General features: G+C 37.6%; 1 protein-coding gene across 1 annotated transcript in view; it reads left to right on the forward strand.

Moving 5' to 3' along the window:
* LOC117345109 (neuroglobin-like) overlaps nucleotides 1-24,047 on the forward strand; it is a 58,268-nt gene that overhangs the window by 21,732 nt on the left and 12,489 nt on the right. The gene's annotated exons all lie outside the window — the stretch shown is intronic.

Here is a 24,047-nt window from a genome sequence, read left to right on the forward strand (position 1 = left end):
TGTCATAGTGTATTACAAACGCTACTCTATCGTCTGTGATCAGATATGAGAAGTTTATGGATATTCCATTTGTCGAGGATGTTGTAGAGATATTATAGGCGTAGATATCTCCCATTATGTGTACATATAGTCCCTAGACGATAGGCTACATACCACGTGTATTTTACTTATCATTTCACGAGTTTAACATATAGTGAAGTGTAGCAATAAAGTAAAACTGGTATTATCTTAATTACAATACTGAAAATTAATGTTCGCCATTTCTGTTAAACTTTTACTGTATGGGGTTTATTTGTTTTGTGTTATCTTTGAAAGCTAAATTGGTTCTTTGTTTTCGTTTATTTTATATTTGTTTTTTTTTCTTGTTTGTTTAATTTGTTTTGGCGTCGGCTTATTAATGGACTGGTTTAATAGATGTTTGGGGAGCAGATCTGATCAAGGGATACACAATACTTCCAGATAAGAGAAATGTAATTTGGGGATAAATTAAGCTTTTCTTTAACTTTTCATTTCACTGAGCTGTATAAACATTAACGGTCATTACCTAGGCAGATTGTACGATACATCTCCCGTACATTATACTGACACCGGAATGAGGCTGGTCTGTTTGGTGTTAGATAGAGACGATTTTGGTGTACCATGGTCACAGGGCCAGAAAGAAATAGCCTCCCTCTCTCCCTCTCTCCCCTCCTTCTCCTCCACCTCCCCTCTTCCTCTCCTTCCCCCTCCGCTTCATCTCCCCTCCCCCTCCCCCTCTCCCTCCCCCATCTCCCTCTTCCTCCTCCTTCCCTCTTCATCTCCCTTCCCCTCCGCTCGATCTCCCCCTCTCCCTCCCCCTGCCCCTCTCCTCCCTGCCCCTCCCTCCCTCCCCTCCTCTCCCTCCCCTCTCTCCCTCCCCCTGCCCCTCCTGCCCCTCCTGCCCCTCCTCCCCCCCCCCCTCCCCCTCCCCCTGGGCGAAGTGATTTGTTGCCCACAGGTTGTGGTTCATTGTCTGGTGTATGCTTTTCTTATCGATCTCGTCTGGATAGAATCCATATTTCACAAAATACGCTGAAATTGACATGTGCTGATGGCATGGGACCGATGTTTGCGAGTCGTTTGTAGTCATACACGCCTCGTTAGAGACCCAGTAGAACACATTACCAGATGCAATTACAAAAATGTTACAATTTTAAATTCGATTTGGATTTTTTCTTCGATTTTTTGATTACCAATTCTTTAATATAATGATTGTACAATATTCAAACTATACTTTGAATCTAACAAAATAGTAGCTCTGCATGCGTCCTCTTAAATCTCATTTTGCTGACACCAGGGACTACCTTTTTATTGACTGTAATTCAGTTAGTAGGTCTATCCTGATTTATAATCAACTCTCCCTAAAACAGACATGGGTTTCTTCTACCTTCTACGTGTCCACATAAAGTCTTGTTCTACCTAATCGAATTGTTTTACTACTGAAACCATTTTCCTAAAATTTGGAACACCTATACATGCGGTACCGTCAGCAGTTAGGAATGCTCCGCTAAATTCTAATACTAGATATTGTATGACCTTTATGTCATGTCCAATTCCTATGTTAACATTTCAAGGTCAAGGTAGGAATTAATTCGATTTTGTAGTGGAGTGCACCCAAGTTGTTATGGAACACTATCGCTTCTAAACAGAAGCTTTCTATAAGATCTAGGAGATTCAGCAGATCTGAGGTCGTAAATCTGCGACGTATTTAGGACTATATTATTGTATTTAGATTCACGGAAACAAATATACCACTAAAGTGTTGATTCTGGAATTAACCGATATAACTATTTTATCCCACCACGTGCTGACTTACGAGAAGATGTCATCATGTCACTCTGTAGAACGTGCAGGGTTTTCCTGTTCCTGCTGCACACAAGACAATGGAAAACCAGAACCCCCTCCCTTCCGACATGAGACCCATACATATATATTGACTCATTGTCACTGGTAGTTTAATATAATAAGATATTTATATACTTGTTATTTTCTGCTCAACGACCTTTCCATGGATGATGATGATGATGATGAGGAGGAGGAGGAGGAGGAGGAGGAGGAGACATTTTGTGGTTTCATGTTTTGTCCAGATTTCAGTATGGCAGTATGGTTTACATTGAGACCTCGTCGTCTATGATAATCGGTTTTACAAGTGACCTTGGCTATTATGAGGACGTACAATACAATACTTTGTCCCTTGCATTGTACGTACCGTACATATGATTTGATATAACCAATTCATTTATTAAATGTTGGACAAAATTTAACAGGGAAAATTCTTATTAAAGAAAACGAGCGGAAAAGTATATATGTACGATCTCCGTTTCATCAATCTAAAAATAGATGTCGTCTCATGAGACCCGCAAAATGCACTATTCTATTCTGCAGGTATATTTATTTCATTACGTTTAAAAATACGTCATTTATCTCAAAATAAATCTTAATAGGTGCAATCTAGTTTCCGTGTTAACCGTTTAAGAGCCCAAAGGAACTTGGGTCAAACGGTATGTTTAACCGTTTACGCACCACACTATTAGGAATAAAATCGTCCTTTCGGGCACCAATTCCTCAATTAATGGAATAATTACGTGTTGAGGACCCTGTGGCCTGAGGCTTTACAATCCAATAACAGTGACACGAGGCTTTACAATCCAATAACCGTGACACTCTGGGACGTTGGTGACACCGTCTGTCAATGACTTCTATTAATATATACAGTACGTAGGGACTAATCTCCGAGAGATAAACAGAACTAGGATATTAATTCAACAGAGACTTACTAAAATGCATTGTCAAGTGAGACATTCAGGAAGAAAACAAAAGAATGACAGATCCCAAATACTGAAATGGGTGCAGCTGTATATTTCGGTCGCTTTCTTGTAGTCAAATATTAGCGGAATACCAATGTTTAACAGGTTATCGTAATGATTAATCAGAACGCCAACATTTCATAACATAGAATTATCTATATAGTAAGTAATTAGCTATTTACAATGTAGGATGTTATTAGCTTTATAGGACGTAATTAGCTAAAGAGGACGTAATTAGCTATATAGGAAGTAATTAGCTATTTACAATGTAGGATGTAACTAGCTATATAGGATGTAATTAGCTATAGTGGATGTTATTAGCTTTATAGAACGTAATTAGCTATATAGGACGTAATTAGCTATAGTGGATGTTATTAGCTTTATAGGACGTAACTAGCTATATAGGATGTAATTAGCTATAGTGGATGTAATTAGCTATAGTGAATGTAATTAGCTATATAGGATGTTATTAGCTTTATAGAACGTAATTAGCTATAGAGGACGTAATTAGCTATATACGACTTAATTAACTAAAGAGGACGTAATTAGCTATATAGGATGTTATTAGCTTTATAAGACGTAATTAGCTATATAGGATGTAACTAGCTATATAGGATGTAATTAGCTATATAGGATGTTATTAGCTTTATAAGACGTAATTAGCTTTATAGGATGTAATTAGCTATATAGAACGTAATTAGCTATAGAGGACGTACTTAGCTATATAGAATGTAATTATCCATAGAGGACGTAACTAGCTGTAGAGGATGTAATTAGCTATATAGGATGTAATTAGCTATATAGGATGGAATTAGCTTTATAGAATTTAATTATCTATAGAGGACGTAACTAGCTATAGAGGATGTAATTAGCTATAGAGGATGTAATTAGCTAAGGAGGTCGTAATAAAAATATAAAAGAGGATGTAATTAGCATAGTCAAAATCAAACGCAAAGCTTCCAACACAAAAATAGCTAAAATGAGATCACCGCTTAAATAGGTGTGTAGAGTACCCTAAATAGATGTGTACAGTACCCTAAATAGATGTGTACAGTACCCTAAATAGCTATGTACAGTACCCTAATAGGTGTGTACAGTACCCTAAATAGATGTGTACAGTACCCTAATAGGTGTGTACAGTACCCTCAATAGGTGTGTACAGTACCCTAAATAGGTATGTACAGTACCCGAATAGGTGTGTACAGTACCCTAAATAGGTGTGTACAGTACCCTCAATAGGTGTGTACAGTACCCTAAATAGGTGTGTACAGTACCCTAAATAGATGTGTACAGTACCCTAAATAGGTGTGTACAGTACCCTAATAGGTGTGTACATTACCCTAAATAGATGTGTACAGTACCCTAATAGGTGTGTACAGTACCCTAATAGGTGTGTACAGTACCCGAATAGGTGTGTACACTACCTTAAATAGATGTGTACAGTACCCTCATAGATGTGTACAGTACCCTAAATAGATGTGTACATTACCCTAATAGGTGTGTACAGTACCTTAAATAGGTGTGTACAGTACCCTAAATAGGTGTGTGCAGTACCCTAATAGCTATGTACAGTACCCTAAATAGATGTGTACATTACCCTAATAGGTGTGTACAGTACCTTAAATAGGTGTGTACACTACCCTAATAGGTGTGTACAGTACCCTAATAGATGTGTACATTAACCTAATAGGTGTGTACAGTACCTTAAATAGGTGTGTACACTACCCTAAAAGGTGTGTACAGTACCCTAATAGGTGTGTACAGTACCCTAAATAGATGTGTACAGTACCCTAATAGGTGTGTACACTACCCTAAATAGGTGTGTACACTACCCTAAATAGGTGTGTACATTACCCTACATAGGTGTGTACAGTACCCTAAATAGATGTGTACAGTACCCTAATAGGTGTGTACAGTACCCTAAATAGATGTGTACAGTACCCTAATAGGTGTGTACAGTAGCCTAATAGGTGTGTACACTACCCTAAATAGGTGTGTACATTACCCTAAATAGGTGCGTACACTACCCTAAATAGGTGTGTACATTACCCTAAATAGGTGTGTACAGTACCCTAAATAGGTGTGTACATTACCCTAAATAGGTGCGTACACTACCCTAAATAGGTGTGTACATTACCCTAAATAGGTGCGTACACTACCCTAAATAGGTGTGTACATTACCCTAAATAGGTGTGTACAGTACCCTAAATAGGTGTGTACAGTACCCTAAATAGGTGTGTACATTACCCTAAATAGGTGCGTACACTACCCTAAATAGGTGTGTACAGTACCCTAAATAGGTGTGTACATTACCCTAAATAGGTGTGTACATTACCCTAAATAGGTGCGTACACTACCCTAAATAGGTGTGTACATTACCCTAAATAGGTGTGTACAGTACCCTAAATAGGTGTGTACATTACCCTAAATAGGTGCGTACACTACCCTAAATAGGTGTGTACATTACCCTAAATAGGTGTGTACAGTACCCTAAATAGGTGTGTACAGTACCCTAAATAGATGTGTACAGTACCCTAAATAGATGTGTACAGTACCCTAATAGGTGTGTACACTACCCTAAATAGACGTGTACATTACCCTAAATAGATGTGTACAGTACCCTAAATAGGTATGTACAGTACCCTAAATAACTTTTCGAAAGTGCAATGATCCCTGGATAAAAATAAATAATCTAATTGTTAGAAATTACAAAAGCATTATTTGTGAATCTATAGAAATGATAAGAGACATTATTTGTGAAAGTTATTATGATATCGTCCTTTCGTTATCGTGTATATATTGTATTCGGTAACTAAATCAGACAGTTTTGTTTGTTTTTGTTGTCGTCGTATGGATATATGATAATCGATAACCAACAGGATCATTACCCTTGACGTATTTAGGCCGAACACGAATCGATAAGGTTTATGTCCTGCAAAATCATATTTGTTTACAAAACAATGCGTGACACGTTAAGTGCAAATTCATAAAAACAAATCATTAATAACATTGTGAGTACTCAGATTTGTCCACGTGATCAACCCATATCAAATTACATATCTACATTAAACAAATCAGGAGTATTTGCACTCCGTTTCTATCAAACCTTGAGCCTTGAATGGTATCGACACATTCGCTGGACTCATTATGACTTTTGTAGTCGATAATTGTATGGTGTTGAAATGCCAACCTTCCATGCTCTTGAATTGACAGGATATTTGTTAGGTCAAAATATATAGTTATAACTCTTTTCTATAGTTTTGTGGTCACCCCTGATGAGTTATAGTTTTTTCTATAGTTTTCGTGGTCCCCTCTGATGAGTTATAACTCTTTTCTGTAGTTTTGTGGTCTCCTCTGATGAGTTGTAGTTCTTTTCTATAGTTTTGTGGTCTCCTCTGATGTGTTATAGCTCTTTTCTATAGTTTTGTGGTCTCCTCTGATGAGTTATAACTCTTTTCTATAGTTTTGTGGTCTCCTCTGATTAGTTATAACTCTTTTCTATAGTTTTGTGGTCTCCTCTGATGTGTTATAACCCTTTTCTATAGTTTTGTGGTCTCCTCTGATGAGTTATAACTCTTTTCTATAGTTTTGTGGTCTCCTCTGATGAGTTATAACTCTTTTCTATAGTTTTGTGGTCTCCTCTGATGAGTTATAGATCTTTTCTATAGTTTTGTGGTCTCCTCTGATGAGCTATAACCCTTTTCTATAGTTTTGTGGTCTCCTCTGATGAGTTATAGCTCTTTTCTATAGTTTTGTGGTCTCCTCTGATGAGTTATATATCTTTTCTATAGTTTTGTGGTCTCCTCTGATGAATTATAACTCTTTTCTATAGTTTCGTGGTCTCCTCTGATGAGTTATAACTCTTTTCTATAGTTTTGTGGTCTCCTCTGATGAGTTATAACTCTTTTCTATAGTTTTGTGGTCTCCTCTGATGAGTTATAGATCTTTTCTATAGTTTCGTGGTCTCCTCTGATGAGTTATAGCTCTTTTCTATAGTTTTGTGGTCTCCTCTGATGAGTTATAACTCGTTTCTATAGTTTTGTGGTCTCCTCTGATGAGTTATTTATCTTTTCTATAGTTTTGTGGTCTCCTCTGATGAGTTATATATCTTTTCTATAGTTTTGTGGTCTCCTCTGATGAATTATAACTCTTTTCTATAGTTTCGTGGTCTCCTCTGATGAGTTATAACTCTTTTCTATAGTTTTGTGGTCTCCTCTGATGAGTTATAACTCTTTTCTATAGTTTTGTGGTCTCCTCTGATGAGTTATAGATCTTTTCTATAGTTTCGTGGTCTCCTCTGATGAGTTATAGCTCTTTTCTATAGTTTTTTTGTCTCCTCTGATGAGTTATAACTCTTTTCTATAGTTTTGTTGTCTCCTCTGATGAGTTATAACTCTTTTCTATAGTTTTGTGGTCTCCTCTGATGAGTTATAACCGTTTTCTATAGTTTTGTGGTCTCCTCTGATGAGTTATAACTCTTTTCTATAGTTTTGTGATCTCCTCTGATGAGTTATAACTGTTTTTCTATAGTTTTGTGGTCTCCTCTGATGAGTTATAACCCTTTTCTATAGTTTTGTGGTCTCCTCTGATGAGTTATAGCTCTTTTCTATAGTTTTGTGGTCTCCTCTGATGGGTTATAGCTCTTTTCTATAGTTTTGTGGTCTCCTCTGATGGGTTATAGCTCTTTTCTATAGTTTTGTGGTCCCCTCTGATGAGTTATAACCCTTTTCTATAGTTGTGTGGTCCCCTCTGATGAGTTATAACTCTTTTCTATAGTTTTGTGGTCTCCTCTGATGAGTTATAACTCTTTTCTATAGTTGTGTGGTCTCCTCTGATGAGTTATAGATCTTTTCTATAGTTTTGTGGTCTCCTCTGATGAGTTATAATTCTTTTCTATAGTTTTGTGGTCCCCTCTGATGAGTTATAACTCTTTTCTATAGTTTTGTGGTCTCCTCTGATGAGTTATAACTCTTTTCTATAGTTGTGTGGTCTCCTCTGATGAGTTATAACTCTTTTCTATAGTTTTGTGGTCTCCTCTGATGAGTTATAACTCTTTTCTATAGTTTTGTGGTCTCCTCTGATGAGTTATAATTCTTTTCTATAGTTTTGTGGTCTCCTCTGATGAGTTATAACTCTTTTCTATAGTTTTGTGGTCTCCTCTGATGAGTTATAACTCTTTTCTATAGTTTTGTGGTCTCCTCTGATGAGTTATAACTTTTTTCTATAGTTTTGTGGTGTCCTCTGATGAGTTATAACTCTTTTTTTTTTATAGTTTTGTGGTCTCCTCTGATGAGTTATAACTCTTTTCTATAGTTTTGTGGTCTCCTCTGATGAGTTATAACTCTTTTCTATAGTTTTGTGGTCTCCTCTGATGAGTTATAACTCTTTTCTATAGTTGTGTGGTCCCCTCTGATGAGTTATAGCTCTTTTCTATAGTTTTGTGGTCTCCTCTGATGAGTTATAACTCTTTTCTATAGTTTTGTGGTCTCCTCTGATGAGTTATAGCTCTTTTCTATAGTTTTTAGTCTCCTCTGATGAGTTATAACTCTTTTCTATAGTTTTGTGGTCTCCTCTGATGAGTTGTAGCTCTTTTCTATAGTTTTGTGGTCTCCTCTGATGAGTTATAACTCTTTTCTATAGTTTTGTGGTCTCCTCTGATGAGTTATCACTCTTTTCTATAGTTTTGTGGTCTCCTCTGATGAGCTATAACTCTTTTCTATAGTTTTGTGGTCTCCTCTGATGAGTTATAACTCTTTTCTATAGTTTTGTGGTCTCCTCTGATGAGTCATAGATCTTTTCTATAGTTTTGTGGTCTCCTCTGATGAGTTATAACTCTTTTCTATAGTTTTGTGGTCTCCTCTGATGAGTTATAACTCTTTTCTATAGTTTGTGTCGTCTCCTCTGATGAGTTATAGCTCTTTTCTATAGTTTTGTGGTCTCCTCTGATGAGCTATAACTCTTTTCTATAGTTTTGTGGTCTCCTCTGATGAGTTATAACTCTTTTCTATAGTTTTGTGATCTCCTCTAATGAGTTATTGTTTTTTTCTATAGTTTTGTGGTCTCCTCTGATTAGTTATAGCTCTTTTCTATAGTTTTGTGGTCTCCTCTGATGAGTTATAACTCTTTTCTATAGTTTCGTGGTCTCCTCTGATGAGTTATAACTCTTTTCTATAGTTTCGTGGTCCCCTCTGATGAGTTATAGCTCTTTTCTATAGTTTTGTGGTCTCCTCTGATGAGTTATAACTCTTTTCTATAGTTTTGTGGTCTCCTCTGATGAGTTATAACTCTTTTCTAAAGTTTTGTGGTCTCCTCTGATGAGTTATAGCTCTTTTCTATAGTTGTGTGGTCTCCTCTGATGGGTTATAACCCTTTTCTATAGTTTTGTGGTCTCCTCTGATGAGTTATAACTCTTTTCTATAGTTTTGTGGTCTCCTCTGATGAGTTATAGCTCTTTTCTATAGTTTTGTGGTCTCCTCTGATGAGTTATAACTCTTTTCTATAGTTTTGTGGTCTCCTCTGATGAGTTATAGCTCTTTTCTATAGTTGTGTGGTCTCCTCTGATGGGTTATAACCCTTTTCTATAGTTTTGTGGTCTCCTCTGATGAGTTATAACTCTTTTCTATAGTTGTGTGGTCTCCTCTGATGAGTTATAACTATTTTCTATAGTTTTGTGGTCTCCTCTGATGAGTTATAGCTCTTTTCTATAGTTGTGTGGTCTCCTCTGATGGGTTATAACTCTTTTCTATAGGATTTGTGGTCTCCTCTGATGAGTTATAACTCTTTTCTATAGTTTTGTGGTCTCCTCTGATGAGTTATAACTCTTTTCTATAGTTTTGTGGTCTCCTCTGATGAGTTATAACTCTTTTCTATAGTTTTGTGGTCTCCTCTGATGAGTTATAGCTCTTTTCTATAGTTTTGTGGTCTCCTCTGATGAGTTATAACGCTTTTCTATAGTTTCGTGGTCTCCTCTGATGAGTTATAACTCTTTTCTATAGTTTTGTGGTCTCCTCTGATGAGTTATAACTCTTTTCTATAGTTTTGTGGTCTCCTCTGATGAGTTATAACTCTTTTCTATAGTTTTGTGGTCTCCTCTGATGAGTTATAACTCTTTTCTATAGTTTTGTGGTCTCCTCTGATGAGTTATAGCTCTTTTCTATAGTTTTGTGGTCTCCTCTGATGAGTTATAACTCTTTTCTATAGTTTTGTGGTCTCCTCTGATGAGTTATAACTCTTTTCTATAGTTTTGTGGTCTCCTCTGATGAAGTTGTAGCTCTTTTCTATAGTTTTGTGGTCTCCTCTGATGAGTTATAACCCTTTTCTATAGTTTTGTGGTCTCCTCTGATGAGTTATAACTCTTTTCTATAGTTTTGTGGTCTCCTCTGATGAGTTATAACTCTTTTCTATAGTTTTGTGGTCTCCTCTGATGAGTTATAACTCTTTTCTATAGTTTTGTGGTCTCCTCTGATGAGTTATAACTCTTTTCTATAGTTTTGTGGTCTCCTCTGATGAGTTATAACTCTTTTCTATAGTTTTGTGGTCACCTCTGATGAGTTATAGCTCTTTTCTATAGTTTTGTGGTCTCCTCTGATGAGTTATAACTCTTTTCTATAGTTTTGTGGTCTCCTCTGATGAGTTATAGCTCTTTTCTATAGTTTTGTGGTCTCCTCTGATGAGTTATAACTCTTTTCTATAGTTGTGTGGTCTCCTCTGATGAGTTATAGCTCTTTTCTATAGTTTTGTGATCTCCTCTGATGAGTTATAACTCTTTTCTATAGTTTTGTGGTCTCCTCTGATGAGTTATAACTCTTTTCTATAGTTTTGTGGTCTCCTCTGATGAGTTATAACTCTTTTCTATAGTTTTGTGGTCTCCTCTGATGAGTTATAACTCTTTTCTATAGTTTTGTGGTCTCCTCTGATGAGTTATAACTCTTTTCTATAGTTTTGTGGTCTCCTCTGATGAGTTATAACTCTTTTCTATAGTTTTGTGGTCTCCTCTGATGAGTTATAACTCTTTTCTATAGTTTTGTGGTCTCCTCTGATGAGTTATAACTCTTTTCTATAGTTTTGTGGTCTCCTCTGATGAGTTATAACTCTTTTCTATAGTTTTGTGGTCTCCTCTGATGAGTTATAACTCTTTTCTATAGTTTTGTGGTCTCCTCTGATGAGTTATAACTCTTTTCTATAGTTTTGTGGTCTCCTCTGATGAGTTATAACTCTTTTCTATAGTTTTGTGGTCTCCTCTGATGAGTTATAACTCTTTTCTATAGTTTTGTGGTCTCCTCTGATGAGTTATAACTCTTTTCTATAGTTTTGTGGTCTCCTCTGATGAGTCATAGATCTTTTCTATAGTTTTGTGGTCTCCTCTGATGAGTTATAACTCTTTTCTATAGTTGTGTGGTCTCCTCTGATGAGTTATAGATCTTTTCTATAGTTTTGTGGTGTCCTCTGATGAGTTATAACTTTTTTCTATAGTTTTGTGGTCTCCTCTGATGAGTTATAACTCTTTTCTTTAGTTTTGTGGTCTCCTCTTGATATTTATATGCATCACACACATTAGGACGGTGAGGTAGGTTCTGACCTCGTCTATTATTTACAGTGGAATCTTACTCGTGTGAGGTAGGCGATGTTATTCGGTTTTGACATGTTTTCTAAACTTTTGGTCCAGTTCGTGCCACAAAAGATCGTTGGGGACGAATTCTGGTCTCTAAGGTTACCAAACGAGAACTTAACGAGAGTTCAAACGATGCCACTGTCTAGATCATTTAGCAATATCATAAACTTAGGCACAACCCCATGGAGAGTAAACACGATTAACTGCACAACAACATCTCACCGATCCCTCGGCTTATTACCAAAGGAGAAGTTCTTGAGCCAAAACACATCCAAGTTTTCTACAGTACAAGAGACATCGACCTAGGAAGTGACGTCACTAAATGCCAATAAAACATGGTGACTTCTCATCCAGATGTTAATTCTCTGTAGACAATTAGCTCTTAAAAACGGTAATCGATAAACTTTTCGATTTTTGCCATGGGTAATCTGTTAACAGCAAAATGACAATTAGTTTGTCGGGACAGTGCGCGTGGACGTCTGTACAGTGTTAAGCTTATAGGACGTGGAATCGGATATCACCAGGAAAGGGTAAAATGCGATTATTCCAAAGCATTCTCAGAACTACCTGTAACTGCAAAACACCCACTGTCTGTTTACCAATATACTTTAGAAAGAACCGCCTCTGTAATTTTCTAGAGAATATAATTCGAAACTATTTGGTATTTTTGTATATGTTTGAATTGTGGTTTTGTGAAAGCTTCTTGTATGTAAAATGTTACATCCCGACAAAAAGTAAATATGATAGATTGAAAACAAGGCTGTTCTATACTTTTATGAAATATCAAACTTCCATACTTTACGTCAATGTCCCTGTTTTTATCGTATTTAGGTTTTAACTAGATATATATTTCTCTACCTTAGGCGTCATTTTATATAATTTTATGACAAACAGGAAGTCTTGTTTATTTACAGAATATGTGACGAGTAAAATGGATCTATGTAAGCCCCAGTCACACATAACGGCGAATCAAGGCGACTCATTTGCGATCAATTTTGACAGCGAACTCTTGCGAACTTTTAAATTAAGATATCGTTTGCAACCTCTTTGAGAATTATTGGCAACACTTTGACGACAAATAGACGAACTTCTTACGAAAAAACAATTTTACACCAGGAATATTTTGCGAACATGGCGATCTTTTGCGACAGATAGCGATTGTAAGCGACCCTATTAGTGACACGGGCGCGACTTTTTTACGACACATTTACAACTAAACGCGACAGCGTGTAAGATCACTTACAATCGTTTGAGACAGATTGCGACATGTTTACAATTAATTACAACAATTAGCGATTATGATGATATTGATTGCGAATGATTACGAATGTCATGAGATTTTGGTATAAATACAGATGTAGTTTTGCAATTAACATTCAGTCAGCTTTATTCTGAAGCAAAGGACAATATGTTACTGGCTCCTTGTTCCTATTTTTTCCAACCATAGCTGTTCCCTCCGTTTCAGATACTAGTAGGTCCAAAGCCTCGTCTTCTGACTGATTAGGGGTGACCACCTTGGTTTTCCTCGGAGACCTCCTGGTTGGTGGCTTCTTTTTTCCTTTGTCGTTTTTTGTCCTGGCCATATTTTGGGTCTGTCTTGTTCAAGAACAATAAAGAAACTGGATGCACCCTACACATAGGCTAACCGTATTTATACCCTCCTCGCAAAAGTCGTTGACAGTCGTAATTATAACGCAAAGGAGTCCCAAACGGTCGCTAATGTAATCGTTATTATTCGCCAAAAGGTCGTATGTGTTTGTAAATGTCCAAGTCTGTATCGACATATGTCTCAAACATGTCGTATATTGTCGCTAACAGTTTGCAAGTCGTTCGTACTTGGTTCGTTAACAATTCGTAAATCTGTTGTAAATGATCGCCAAAGAGAATACTTTGCGAATCGCTAAGACAAGTTACAACTCTTTTTCAATTACATACGACAGAGTGGAGAATCGTTAGAGAACACTTTACGACAAAATTATTTAACGAATTTTTTTGGCAGTCAAAAAAATTCGCAAAGCATGGCGATCATTGAGCGAACCTTGGAGAATGTTTTAAGACAAAAATACGACATTCCGAGACAACTTCGCGATCGACTGCGAATCGTAGTTCGTAAAACATTCGCCAAAGGTCGCGCCCATGTGTGACTAGGTGTGATCGATATACAGGATATACAAAAAACTGATTCTGGAATAAAATCGCCCTCGCTAAAGACTGGTTTTGGTAGAATAATCATTTGAAGTAAGGCATTTGAAATATTGAACTTGTCGTTTTTACCTCAGGAAACATAGCTTCACTCAAACGACAATTGTTGTATAAAATGTTTATTACGGTTTAACATTCTCTAACGGTGAAGGTCATATGTATGATCGTGTTAGTCGCTTTTATAGTACCATCACAATGAAATGTCTGGACATAGTATAGCACCATAATAGGTGGCATAATACCGGCACATTGGTGACAGATTGAAGTAATAATACTAAATTCAATAGTTGGGAAAATCTCCGCCACAGAGGTACGTGTTAAATTTTGACAAATCTAGGTATTTCAGTATTTCAATTCCATCCATGCTGTCAACGCTAACAGTTTAACGGGTCCTAACTACTGACGTTAATGCTACACGCAAAGGTCAAACAGTAAGTACGCAATATTTACCAATGTTATAGGTCAAGGTCAGAGCCCAATTAATTCTAATCTTGATTCTGACGCTTAATAGTAAAACCAAAAAGCGAGATCACGCCAAGTGTGACATTAGGATTTAAACGGAAGTAAGGTTGTTTATAACATTGGTCTTTGTATTTATGTCGGGGTTCTAAAGGTTAAAGTGATTTGTTTCTACAGTTGTATGTGTTACGTGATAAAGAGCTACATTCCAGGTCTTACGTTATACGGTACGGTGAAGTGAGCAATATTTTCATTTAGAAGTCTAGGAAGCAATAAATGTCACTACATACATTTCATTCGACCTTTTCTCTTAAGGCGTTTTATGAAACGGACAATAAAGTAACGATTTCTAGAAAATTTGTCAGCCTACAAGGCCCAGATATAATCGTATTATTGAGCGTCCATAGGCGATGTTTGACCTTACTATGTCATATTGACTTCGTCGTAGAAATGTTGTTAAGAACAATGAAATCATGCAAATAACAGACATGTACAACAATGGATATTGATTTCTCAATTATATTTGTAAATATTGCATACATTCAGCTTTAGGTAGTTTGTAAACAACCAGGGGACAATAGATAATTATTTTACTGAGTGTTATCCTCGGGAACTCGTTTATCTGATCTACCCAATGCCCCGGATATATAATGTTGACTGTTCCCTGATCGTTAACACAGGACGTCTATAAACAGTCTGTAGGCTCATGTCGTTACCCCAGTGTGTAGAGTCATTTATGTAGAAGTAAATAGTTCCTGTGTGACGGACACCGATAGGACTACAATGTGTCTGCCTTGGTCTTCATACTTGTGTTTTTAAATGACACGAGATCGAAAGAACCTTCGCATACATATAAACAAAGAACATAAGCTCGTGCGAGTTATTATAGGGACAAACAGAAGGGCGAATATCTAACAGTTTTCTGGTACCAAATACCAAGGTCAGGTCTTTCAATTTCAATTGAAGATATGTCGATTATGCGTTGTCTTTCAAGGTCAAGAATGTTATTGATCATGCAATAAATGTGTAATATCACTACAAGGTTCAAACCTAACCAGAAGATACAGCTTACTACTTTAAATGAATCAATTCCACCTCCCTTATATTATCTTAATCGCCAAATACATTGATGAATTGTATTGCGAGCTGACCTGATATCGACAGAAAACATAATAAAATCACTCACAGCTGTAAGCAATCAAGATTTTGTGTATGTGATGTTAAAACGTCAGCAGTTTTATTATATGTTCCGACAAATTAATCAGTTCATCTTAAAATTCACGAGCGATAGAACAGAGCATTCTATTTCTGTGTTAGCCTTTATTGGTTTTTAGTTGAAAAATTCTTGTTTAATGTTCGGCATCCACCAGCTTCAATATTAAAGTTTGTTTGTAAGAAATTCCCAAGAGTATGGAAAACATTGATTATGCTGTCGAATATATGATTATATAATTAACATTTCTGAAAGAAAAGCCATATTGCACATGTTAAAGGATATGTTCAGTGAATAATGGTGCTGTCTAAAAAAATGAAACAAAACAAAAAATCCATGGTACTTGAACAAACGACGACGAAGATCAAATGCGGGAAAGTTAGAACAATTGGACATTGCGTTTCTATAATGTGCTGGTTATAGTCACTATGTTTGTTTGTTAGGTGTATCGCCCCGTGAACAACCAGGGTCATTTTGAGGTGTGGTGTCCATGTAGTAGTTGGTGGCTAGCTCACAGAACAACATACTGGAGGACCCGTCGCATGTCATCCAGACAACTACAGTTAAGTGGGAAAATAGTATAGTATATAGGACACAATCACGTCAGCTTGGACCGATCCATCGCTCGAGTTCCCGAGATATACAAACCGCCACGAGTCGAGCCATGCACCTGTGTTCTACACCTGAGTTAGCCGAGTTTCTTCTGGCCCTAACACCATGGCTGGTGTATGACCAGAGAAACAGCTATATGAAAGCGATATATCGAACTCGGTGACATTTTTTACCAGCGGTTAAGCGACGGTGTATAAGGACGAATAGAACATCGATAAAGGACTAAATGAGAGTTTCAGAATAAATAAACTTCTCATTTAACCATTTTTTAAGATGGGCGTACTGTCATGCCCGATTTATTTGGTCTGCACCAAACTCTTAGCGCCACCAAACGGTGTCGCAGAATTCAATATTTGTTACAGTTACCCCAGACATCTAGTTGTTAGGAGGAACCTCGGGTTACACGGTGACCTGGTTATGTAGGCCACTGCCGAGCTATCAAGGTCCCTATGTGTAGTAATAAACTACATGTAATTATATATTGTCATAATAGAAATGACTTCAACTGTTCACAAATTAGTCTTAATTGTTAGACCAATGCATAATTGTCTTCGCAATTCAGCAGTCGCGTTTTTGAATAGTCAACTTGACGAATTAAACAGCTCCAAATATAGCTTCACAACAACTGGATCAGCAACATGCTAATTTATTTCGGCTATTACGACATTTTTTATCAGTCCACAGCGGTATAATGATATAAGTGTTATTTATTTACTCATTATGACGAGACAGACTGCCTATAAATATCGTTAATTCGTTTATTTAGTTTAGAAATAACAGACTGAGGCAAAAAAAAGAACTCAGGGCTAATTAATTAATGAATGGAATCACACACCATCTGTTAATTGTACTGTCAAACCGTTTTAAAAACCTTTCTAGAAAGTTTATGTCACTCGTTTCCATACATGGACTATCAATAAACATGGTTATGTAAGTTAATGTCGACAGTATACAGTTATCAAATGGGTATGAGGGCGATAGTAATTTTGTCAGCCTCGAAGCAACAACTGTTGCACGAGGGCTTTAGCCCGAGGGAAACAGTAGTTGATGAGGGGCTGACAAAATTACTGTTGCCCGAATTACCCCATTTGATAACTGTTTTATTATACCTTTACGTTTTTTTCTCTATATAAAAGTAGTTATTAACAACAAACACTCTGTGTCAATTAAGCGCTTGCATGTCGTTGTGTCTTTCAAACGTTCTGACGACGTTACAGCAGGGGTGTGACAGTTTGCCGTGTGACAGTTTTTTCGAACTGTCACACGGTGTGATAGTCCTGGAAACACATGCGCAATCCTCTCGAGGCTGATAGTCAAATTATCACATTACTTTTATATAGGGAAATAACGTAAAGGTATAATAATTCGTCTTGGTCTGCCATCTTTAGGTGGTTTTTACATGGCTTTATTAACCTTCGGTAAAGTCATTCATGCCTTCATTTCATTTAGGAAATAACTGTTCTTTTTACATGGTTTTGAGTGGACGGGGGTCCTGTGTAGATGAACTATTGTTTTTTCGTTCTGGCCATTACTGGATCAGGGGACTGAATTTACTATGAACAGGGGCTCTGACACCCACCTTCCTTTAATACGAAAAAGTGGTTCAAATTCGAACTGGAACGCACGTGTACCTAAAAGACATTCAATTGTTTCCGTCACACCCAAGGGATATATGAACAGAGGGGCGAAAATTAAGATGACCTTAAAATTTAGTATTTTTCAACTAAATTTCCAATAAATGATATTTTGGAGCAATAAAAAGGATTGTGAATGAAACTTTTTTTCATGATGGCTGGACTATCCATATTAGCGATACAGGCCCTCTTGGCCTCTTGGCCACTGTAATGCAGTTAAATGTTATCGTTTAATTATTTGTCTTAACAAAGTAATGGATTGCCTAGAAAATTTGATAAAATTCTATTCTGTCACACCCATCCATTACCCTGTTAAACATGGACACAAGGCAGCACCTGACAGCCACGAGGCTTTCTCTGGACATTTCAATATCGTCCTCGGTCAAGCGTGCTTCCAGTCGGCCTTACAAGGGATGTTATACGCCGATAAAACAAGTAGACTGATGTGATATCTATATCTATAATATATTAGCCAATACAACACTGATAGAATAAAATCCATATTGTTTCTACATAGACTTTATAAGGCCCACATGTAATGAGATAAACACAAACTCGCTCTGTAGCTACTTATCGTAACAACTGCCTACAGTATGTCAAACGTGTTTATCGTTTCAGTGTTGTCATCTCTGTAGGCTCAGAGGACGTACTAACGCAAACAGATTGTAAAAAGGGGAAAAGCAAGAATCGACAATGTTTACAAAACCCGGAACAGATCCAGAAAATCAATAAAATCGGGATGAAATATAACCAAAGGAAACGTTTTACATAGAGGCAATCGAAGTGTACACGGAATTAAGATTGTGTAAATAAAAATGATATGATTATTAATCCTCAAGTGTAATATTGATTTCAGTTCAAAGCCACCGGAGTTACATGGACATGACACAGAGAAATTATAAACTTAATCAGTATATTGACCGTTATAAATACAACGTTAGAGAATATTACCACTGATAGGGATGTAAAAACCAGCAGATCGTCGATAACACTAGTACTGTAGGCCCTTAGAATGACTGGCGAGTCCTGGAAGGACGAAACAAATGTGTGATGTCCCTTTCATCACCTTTCATCACTGAGGAATACTAAACGGACGAAACAGCTGGATGATGTTCCTGACATCACTAACGAGTCATAAAATGCCAAAACAGCTGTATGATGTCCCTACCATCACTGACGAGTCCCAGAAGGACGAAACAGTTGCTTGATGTCCCTACCATCACTGACGAGTCCTATAAGGACGAAACAGCTGTTTGATGTCCCTACCATCACTGACGAGTCCTAGAAGGACGAAACAGTTGCTTGATGTCCCTAGCATCACTGACGAGTCCTAGAAGGACGAAACAGTTGCTTGATGTCCCTACCATTACTGACGAGTCCTAGAAGGACGAAACAGATGTATGACGTTCAATTCATTTTCTGTTTTATTGTATCTATCCTTTAATTTGTTTTGACGGGTGCTACTATCTTGTATTTATTTTGTACACTGCTCAGTATGGATTCGGCTTTGTATTGAATGGTTTTACAATAAAGAAATATTTTCAGTTGCAAAACGCAATTAAAGCTGTTTCATATACCTCTCAGCATCAATGACGATACATGAAAGGAGAGAGATTTTAAAGGCTATTTCTGTTACTTAATCCTATTGTTGTATCAATACATTATATTGAAATGAAAACGACAGCTGCATGATTTACTTATGTTTCTACTGTATCCAACTTTTCATTTGTATTGAAAGATTCAAATGTCTTCTGTAAATCTGCATCAGTGTACACAGTACCTCACACAACACCGTAAACTCTACCTGTCAATAGTCTATATCTGTCCTACAACAGCCAATCAAACGTGGACGTTAGGTAGTATGTATACATGGCGTCAACGTGCACGACTGATCCAAGTCGTTATACTGGTTAGAAGAAAGCCGTTTCTGACGGTGATAAGGTAACAGGGACAGTCGGCAGTGTTCTGAAAGAGAATATATCAAATAATTCTTGTCGGTAAACTTCTTGTTCTAAAAGAAATCAATGATTTATCTTATTTTTTCACAAAAATGGCGCCACATGCGTGCTCACGCCCATTGTTGGATTTTGATTAATATTATGTAGAATCCAGACAGATAGATTAGGTAGAGAGAGGTATCATATTGTCCTTTAAAGCATCTCTGTGTTATTGTTTATAAATATAAAACTTTATCAAGCTAAACTTCATATCCCCATTGGTTTATATTCATTTGATAGCCTTCAAACAAACGATTACATAAATATATTGTCTGACAGGAATGTAATCAAATGATTACACAAAGATATTGTCTAAGGATTGTAATATAAGAATTATACAAATACATTGTCAAGGAGGAATGTAATCAAACGATTACACACCAATTAACAGGTTAATATCATGTTTAAATGTGAATGAAGTGTGCATGTTTATAACCAAAGAATTTGAAATCGGGAATTACATTTGAATAAGTATGCTTGGTGGCTAGTACGACAGTTATACAAGACATATACGTATTTTGAATTAATTGAGTGATGATTGAGTTACTAGCAGAGTAAGTAACTAACAATGCTGGTGATATCTACCACTTACATACTGTTGTACTGTCGGGAATAGGGGGATTTAATGTCGCTATATTCCCGGTCATTTAGAAAACCGCGAAAATAAATACCTAGCGAATATCCAAACCATGGATTATAAGTATGCGTTGTATACTTGTATTTACACAACCAAATGTAAAAATTGTCAGGAACTTCAATCGCACGCTATGCCAGACTATATGACAATCGGGAACTATGCCAGACTATATGACAATCGCGCGCTATGCCAGACTATTGACAATCGCGAACTATGCCAGACTATATGACAATCGCGCGCTATGCCAGACTATATGACAATCGGGAACTATGCCTGACTTTATGACAATCACGCTCTATGCCAGACTATATGACAATCACGCACTATGCCAGACTATATGACAATCGTGAACTATGCCAGACTATATGACAATCGTGAACTATGCCAGACTATATGACAATCGTGAACTATGCCAGACTATATGACAATCGTGAACTATGCCAGACCATATGACAATCGTGAACTATGCCAGACTATATGACAATCACAATCTATGCCAGACTACATGACAATCGCGAACTATGCCAGACTTGATGACAATCGCGAACTATGCCAGACTATATGACAATCGTGAACTATTCCAGACTATATGACAATCACGCTCTATGCCAGACTATATGACAATCACGCACTATGCCAGACTATATGACAATCGTGAACTATGCCAGACTATATGACAATCGTGAACTATGCCAGACTATATGACAATCACGCTCTATGCCAGACTATATGACAATCACGAACTATGCCAGACTATATGACAATCACGAACTATGCCAGACTATATGACAATCACGAACTATGCCAGACTATATGACAATCGTGAACTATGCCAGACTATATGACAATCACGCACTATGCCAGACTATATGACAATCGTGAACTATGGTAGACTTTATGACAATCGTGAACTATGCCAGACTATATGACAATCGCGAACTATGCCAGACTATATGACAATCGTGAACTATGCCAGACTATATGACAATCGTGAACTATGCCAGACCATATGACAATCGTGAACTATGCCAGACTATATGACAATCACAATCTATGCCAGACTACATGACAATCGCGAACTATGCCAGACTTGATGACAATCGCGAACTATGCCAGACTATATGACAATCGTGAACTATTCCAGACTATATGACAATCACGCTCTATGCCAGACTATATGACAATCACGCACTATGCCAGACTATATGACAATCGTGAACTATGCCAGACTATATGACAATCACGCACTATGCCAGACTATATGACAATCGGAAACTATGCCAGACTATTGACAATCGCGAACTATGCCAGACTATATGACAATCGTGAACTATGCCAGACTATATGACAATCGTGAACTATGCCAGACTATATGACAATCGGGAACTGTGCGAGACTATATGACAATCGGGAACTATGCCAGACTATATGACAATCGCGAACTATGCCGGACTATATGACAATCACGCACTATGCCAAACTACATGACAATCACGCACTATGCCAGACTATGACAATCGTGAACTATGCCAGACTATATGACAATCGTGAACTATGCCAGACTATATGACAATCGTGAACTATGCCAGACTATATGACAATCACGCACTATGCCAGACTATATGACAATCACGCACTATGCCAGACTATATGACAATCACGAACTATGCCAGACTATATGACAATCGGGACCTATGCCAGACTATATGACAATCGGGACCTATGCCAGACTATATGACAATCGGGACCTATGCCAGACTATATGACAATCGTGAACTATGCCAGACTATATGACAATCGGGACCTATGCCAGACTATATGACAATCGCGAACTATGCCAGACTATATGACAATCGCGCGCTATGCCAGACTATATGACAATCGTGAACTATGCCAGACTATATGACAATCGCGAACTATGCCAGACTATAAGACAATCGTGAACTATGCCAGACTATATGACAATCACGCACTATGCCAGACTATATGACAATCGGAAACTATGCCAGACTATTGACAATCGCGAACTATGCCAGACTATATGACAATCGTGAACTATGCCAGACTATATGACAATCACGCACTATGCCAGACTATATGACAATCACGCACTATGCCAGACTATATGACAATCGGGAACTGTGCGAGACTATATGACAATCGGGAACTATGCCAGACTATATGACAATCGGGAACTATGCCAGACTATATGACAATCGCGAACTATGCCGGACTATATGACAATCACGCACTATGCCAAACTACATGACAATCACGCACTATGCCAGACTATATGACAATCGTGAACTATGCCAGACTATATGACAATCGTGAACTATGCCAGACTATATGACAATCACGCACTATGCCAGACTATATGACAATCGCGAACTATGCCAGACTTTATGACAATCGTGAACTATGCCAGACTATATGACAATCGCGAACTATGCCAGACTATATGACAATCGTGAACTATGCCAGACTATATAACAATCGGGAACTATGCCAGACTATATGACAATCGCGAACTATGCCGGACTATATGACAATCACGCACTATGCCAGACTATATAACAATCACGCACTATGCCAGACAATATGATAATCACGCACTATGCCAGACTATATGACAATCACGCATTATGCCAGACTATGACAATCGTGAACTATGCCAGACTATTTGACAATCGTGAACTATGCCAGACTATATGACAATCGCGAACTATGCCAGACTATATGACAATCGTGAACTATGCCAGACTATATGACAATCGTGAACTATGCCAGACTATATGACAATCGCGAACTATGCCAGACTATATGACAATCGCGAACTATGCCAGACTATATGACAATCGCGAACTATGCCAGACTATATGACAATCGTGAACTATGGTAGACTATATGACAATCGTGAACTATGCCAGACTATATGACAATCGCGAACTATGCCAGACTATATGACAATCGTGAACTATGCCAGACTATATGACAATCGCGAACTATGCCAGACTATATGACAATCACGAACTATGCCAGACTATATGACAATCACGAACTATGCCAGACTATATGACAATCGCGCGCTATGCCAGACTATGACAATCACGCACTAGGCCAGACTATATGACAATCGGGAACTGTGCGAGACTATATGACAATCGTGAACTATGCCAGACTATATGACAATCGTGAACTATGCCAGACTATATGATAATCGGGAACTATGCCAGACTATATGACAATCGTGAACTATGCCAGACTATATGACAATCACGCACTATGCCAGACTATATGACAATCACGCACTATGCCAGACTATATGACAATCACGCACTATGCCAGACTATATGACAATCACGAACTATGCCAGACTATATGACAATCGCGAACTATGCCAGACTATATGACAATCACGCACTATGCCAGACTATATGACATTCACGAACTATGCCAGACTATATGACAATCACGAACTATGCCAGAATATATGACAATCACGAACTATGCCAGACTATATGACAATCACGAACTATGCCAGACTATATGACAATCGCGCGCTATGCCAGACTATATGACAATCGCGAACTATGCCAGACTATTGACAATCACGCACTATGCCAGACTATATGACAATCGCACGCTATGCCAGACTATATGACAATCACGCACTATGCCAGACTATATGACAATCACGAACTATGCCAGACTATATGACAATCGCGAACTATGCCAGACTATTGACAATCACGCACTATGCCAGACTATATGACAATCACGAACTATGGCAGACTATATGACAATCGGGAACTATGACAGACTATATGACAATCGGGAACTATGCCAGACTATAT

The sequence above is a fragment of the Pecten maximus genome, chromosome 16, assembly GCF_902652985.1.
Source record: "Pecten maximus chromosome 16, xPecMax1.1, whole genome shotgun sequence".
Classification (NCBI taxonomy): domain Eukaryota; kingdom Metazoa; phylum Mollusca; class Bivalvia; order Pectinida; family Pectinidae; genus Pecten; species Pecten maximus.